The following is a 5,411-nucleotide window of genomic DNA, read 5'->3' on the forward strand; positions in this document are numbered from 1 at the left end:
TGTTTAACTATAGCCTGATGTTGTTCAACGAACGAAACCGTTCGAAACACAATATGTATGTGGTAATACAGCCAAGGCGGTTTTCATTACCACTAACATTTAATTATTTATTTACTTAATATTATTTAGAACTTTGACACACATCAAATGGAATATAATGCGGGTCGCATTCTCGCTTATGTCCAGATAATCTTTTTTTATTTTTATTTGGCATTTGTGCAGGAATCGTACAGCCATTGTCAAACATATAAGGGTGAATACGTTATAGAACAACGTAGACAAAGAATTTTGTACATTACACAACGTCGTCAATATAAAATTACGGGTAGAATCATGATAGTTGTCTTGTTCTTTCAACAAAAACGGTGTATAAAAGGCGATATATATTCTCAAGTCTCTCAAATGGAGCATTACGGTGACAGATGCCGACAAACAACCGCCGATGGTGACCAGATGTTGTAAGAGCTGACTTGCAGCGTTGTAACTAACTGTTTGTGCAACCAAAAAAGATATAATTCACATCTTCTTTAACACTTTCACCTAATGGCAAGGCGTCTACAGAAAGTTATATTCAACTGTAACTAAAATTCGCTGCGAGATTTTTAAAGTAGTTTAAGCATTTTTAATTGGCAGTGAAATTAAATATGAAAGCGGTACAGAATTAACAGAATATTAAATAAGAAGGAAAACCAACCATAATCCCTAAAACATGGCACTATATTTCTTGATCGTCTACATTGCCATCGCAGCAGACGGCTTACTGGCATTTCCTATTCTTTCCCTCTGGGACACAACAGTGCTAAGAAAGATGTATTGTGCAGAAGTCCCCTGTTGCCGAATTCTACATCCATGGCCTATGCTAACATTACGTACCTTTAAGCAAGTGAGTCTGTCTGGGGACAGAGTTCCAGGAAACTCGTACCCTCCGCAAACAGTACCAAACTGGTGAGGAGGTCCCAGGTGAGCTGACACCGTCGTCCTTAGTGGCACTAATTTCAAGCAGTGGGACATAACGGATCCTGCACGCCCTCGCCCCTCAGTCTGCACTGGACTGGAGTCTGGGATAGGTCACGCACAAGTTCTCATTCGTTCTGCTGATTCTGCCGTAGCTACCTCTTTGTCGAACACCCATCCACTGGTTCTGGTTATCCTCTGCGTAGGAATGAGACAAGTCGCATAAGAGGAACAACAAAAACGCGCATTTTCGGTACCGGGAATCGAACCCGGGCCTCCTGGGTGAGAGCCAGGTATCCTAGCCACTAGACCAAACCGGATAACGACGGCAGCGCTCTTCCAGCGAACGCAGCAACCACGCACGGTTAACTGACGACAACTGTAAAAAAGCCACTCTCTCACGTTATAGAACGGCGTGCTCCGGACGCATTTCGTGGAGACGAACGCCAGCAATGATGAGAGCAAAAGGCGCCTACAAATCCGGCGTCGGTGAATCCTAAGTGATATTCACTGCAGTCATAGTGTTCACTTTAGCACTATCGTGTGTCATCGGATTTTCTCCTGCAGTCCCATAATTTTCTAAATATTTTTAAGTTACTTCCCACATAAATTACTTGCTACTTCGCTCACCATGTGTCATGCACCTTTTTCTCGCAGTGGCTAGCACACTGGACTCGCATTCGGGAGGACGACGGTTCAATTCCGCGTCCGGCCATCCTGATCTAGGTTTTCCGTGATTTCCCCAAATCGTTCCAGGGAAATGCCGGTATGGTTCCTTTGAAAGGGCACGGCCGACTTCCTTCTCCGTCCTTCCCTAATCCGATGAGACCGATGACCTCGCTGTCTGGTCTTCTTCCCCAAACAACCCAACCTCCCTAACATCTTTTTCTGTAATAATGTCACCCTGTGTATCAAAGACTCTTATTCGCAAATCTTCGTAGGCAGGTCAGTGTAATGCGGTATGGTCAGGTGTACCAGTGTCATCAAACACATACATATTTGTCGGACGTTTCTTAATGCCATGTCGATATTCAGAGTATGGTCCACAGTCTACCAGGTAGTGAATCACGCCTGTAGGCGGATTTACGCGGCTCATAAGCACCCTCCCCTTGATGTATGGAATATGCCACGAACTCTATGACAAGTTGTGATGTTATCCCAATCTCTTTGCCAATGACCTGCTTTCCATGATTTTAGCTCCAGTTTGGTTGTTGTTTCTTCACCAGTAATTTTTCTCACCTTGGGAAGACTGCCTTTGCGAAGCCAGTAAACATAACATCTGTAATTGACAGTAATATCTTTTAGTATCGCTGTTTCTTTGTTCATTCACCAATTTGTGACTAATAAACGCATTGACGGATTTCTCTCCTGAATTGCCCTATGCCAGATTAGTTGTTACTTGTCCGAAAAACGTTGCGGTATGTTGTTCACTTGCCTGTAAGAATTTATGGTTTGATGGGAAAATATTGATCCTTTGGACTTCATGCACACCACAATCATGTTTTAAATCGTACGGAGACCCTTGGTGTATCTGATGATATTCAGAAGTCCACTATCAGTCGTCATGGCATTTTACGTACCCCTATAGATGCTGGCGGGCTTCGTCCGAAGAAAAAGACCGTTACAGGATATAATTATTTGTCACGCACAGACTGTAACAGCCATTTGCAGCACTCACGTCCGGCGACAGTATCTACATTTGCCAGTCATTGAACCACCATTCTTTATAAAGTTTTATTTTGTACACAGCTCTCTTAGCAGATCTGCAACCGAATACATAATCCGCAAGCCACCTAAAGGTATGTGAAGTAGGCTACTTCTGGTAACACTACATTCTCTTTTTATTGGCTGTCCATTCGTAATGGAAAGTGAGAAGAATGGTCGCAGGTAAAGGTCCATTTGAGCTCTAATTTAATTGATTTTTCGACGACGTCATTTCGAAAGCCGTTTGTGCGAGTAATTAATATATCGCCAAACGCTCTCGAAATTTCAATAGTAAACATTTCGGTGAGAGGCGTACGTTGTAGCGTCTGCCACTGGAATATGATGACACCTATGTAACGCTCTCACGCTTCCTCAACTATCACGCTCTTCGTTGGATCTTCCCTACCTCTTCAATCAATCTTATATGGCAAGGGTCACAGAGTGAAGAACAGTACTCAGTAATCGGTCTAACAAGTTGTTTACTAAGTTACTTCTGCCGGCCATAGTGGCCGAGCGGTTCTAGGCGCTAAAGTCTGGAACCGCGCGACCGCTACGGTCGCAGGTTCGAATCCTGCCTCGGGCATGGATGTGTGTGATGTCCTTAGGTTAGTTAGGTTTAAGTAGTTCTAAGTTCTAGGGGACTGATGACCTCAGAAGTTAAGTCCCATAGTGCTCAGAGCCATTTGAACCATTTAAGCTACTTCTTTGGTGTATGAATTAATTCCCTTAAGCTTCCCCCCAGCGAATCTCCGCTTGGCATCTGCTTTTCCTGCTGTCCTTTGACGTGGTCATTTCACTTTAGGTCAACTTTAGGATTATTACACATAGGTATTTTAAGGTAGCTATTGCGATTTGTCGCCAATAATGGAATCGCACAGGCAGCAGGTCTCTTCGCTCATTTATGTTATGTTATTTACGCATCAGTCTGGTGTATTGTGTATAGACTTCAGAAAGTAAGTTACACGTTTCTTTCCAGGCTAAGACTATTGCTCAACGCGAGCAGAGCATTCTCAGAAGAGAATACACATTCCAAGTTTCCCGCAGACACAGTCCTGATGCGGTACGTGTAATAGGTGTACACAGTGTGCGAGTGAAATGGCGAGGCATCCGTAAATTGCTCCAAAGTTAAATGCACAGGACATTAGGATTCTTCTGTTGAAACCATCTAAATTTCACCCATAATAACCGTGGAACTTTGGTGGAGTTTGAACCAAATGCAATATCGCGTCCAGAAAAAATGAAATTGTGCCAATTTTTGTTTGTTTGATGCTGCCCGCCACGAATTCCTCTCCTATGCCTACCTCTTCATCTCCGAGTAGCACGTGCAACCTACGTCCTCATTTATTATTGAATGTATTCCAATCTCTGCCGGCCGCGGTGGTCTCGCGGTTCTAGGCGCGCAGTCCGGAGCCGTGCGACTGCTACGGTCGCAGGTTCGAATCCTGCCTCGGGCATGGATGTGTGTGATGTCCTTAGGTTAGTTAGGTTTAAGTAGTTCTAAGTTCTAGGGGACTGATAACCACAGCAGTTGAGTCCCATAGTGCTCAGAGCCATTTGAACCATTTTTATTCCAATCTCTGTATTCCTTCTACAGCTCCCTCTAGTACCACTGAAGTCATTCTCTCATGTCTTAACAGATGTCCTGTCACCCTGTCTCTTCTCGTTACGAGTGTTTTCCACATATTCCTTTCCTCTCCGATTCTGCGCAGGACCACCTCATTCCTTACCTTACCAGCCCAACCAATTTTCAACATTCATCTGTAGCACCAAATCTGAAATACTTCGATTCTCTTTTGTTCCGGTTTTCCCACAGTTCCCGTTTCACTACCATACAATGGAATCGCAGAGGCAGCAGGTCTCTTCGCTCATTTATGTTATGTTATTTACGCATCAGTCTGGTGTATTGTGTATAGACTTCAGAAAGTAAGTTACACATTTCTTTCCACGCTAAGACCCCAGACATATATTCTCAGAAATTTCTTCCTCAAATTAAGGCCTATGTTTGATACTAGTAATCTTCTCTTGACCAGGAATGCCCTTTTCTGCCATTGATAGTCTGCTTTTGATGTCCTCGTTGGTCCGTCCGTCATTGGTTATTTTATTGGCTGGGTAGCAGAATTCCTTAACTTCATCTACTTCGTGACAGTCAATCCTGATGTTAAGTTTCTCGCTGTTCTCATTTCTGATACTTCTCATTACTTTCGTCTCTCTTCGATTTACTCTCAATCCATAGTCTGTACTCATTAGATTGTTCATTCCATTCAACAGATCATGTAATTCTCCTTCACCTTCACTCGAGATACCAATGTCATCAGTGAATCGTATCATTGGTATCTTTTCAACTTGAATTTTAGTTCCACTCCTGAACCTTTCTTTTATTTCCATCATTGCTTCTTCGATGTACAGATTGAACAGTAGGGGCGAAAGACTTCATCCCTGTCTTAAACCCTTTTTAATCCGAGCACTTCGTTCTTGGTCGTCCACTTTTATTATTCTCTCTTGGCTCTTGTACATATTGTATATTACCCGTCCCTCCACATACCTTACCTATGTTTTTCTCAGAATTTCGAACATCTTGCACCATTTTACATTGTCGAATGCTTTTTCCAGGTCGACAAATCCCATGAACGTGTCTTGATTTTGCTGTAGTCTTGCTTCCATTATCAACTGCAACGTCAGAATTGCCTCTCTCTCGTGCCGTAAGCCAAACTGATCGTCATCTAGCACTTCTTCTATTTTCTTTTCCTGTTTTC

General features: G+C 43.1%; 1 non-coding gene across 1 annotated transcript; it reads right to left on the bottom strand.

The window, feature by feature from the left end:
• Window positions 1-1,202: 1,202 nt before the first annotated feature.
• Window positions 1,203-1,274, bottom strand: Trnae-cuc (transfer RNA glutamic acid (anticodon CUC)). Its single transcript has one exon. It is a non-coding gene; the product is annotated as a tRNA-Glu (tRNA).
• Between the last annotated feature and the right edge of the window lie 4,137 nt (window positions 1,275-5,411).

The sequence above is a fragment of the Schistocerca nitens genome, chromosome 6, assembly GCF_023898315.1.
Source record: "Schistocerca nitens isolate TAMUIC-IGC-003100 chromosome 6, iqSchNite1.1, whole genome shotgun sequence".
Lineage (NCBI taxonomy): Eukaryota > Metazoa > Arthropoda > Insecta > Orthoptera > Acrididae > Schistocerca > Schistocerca nitens.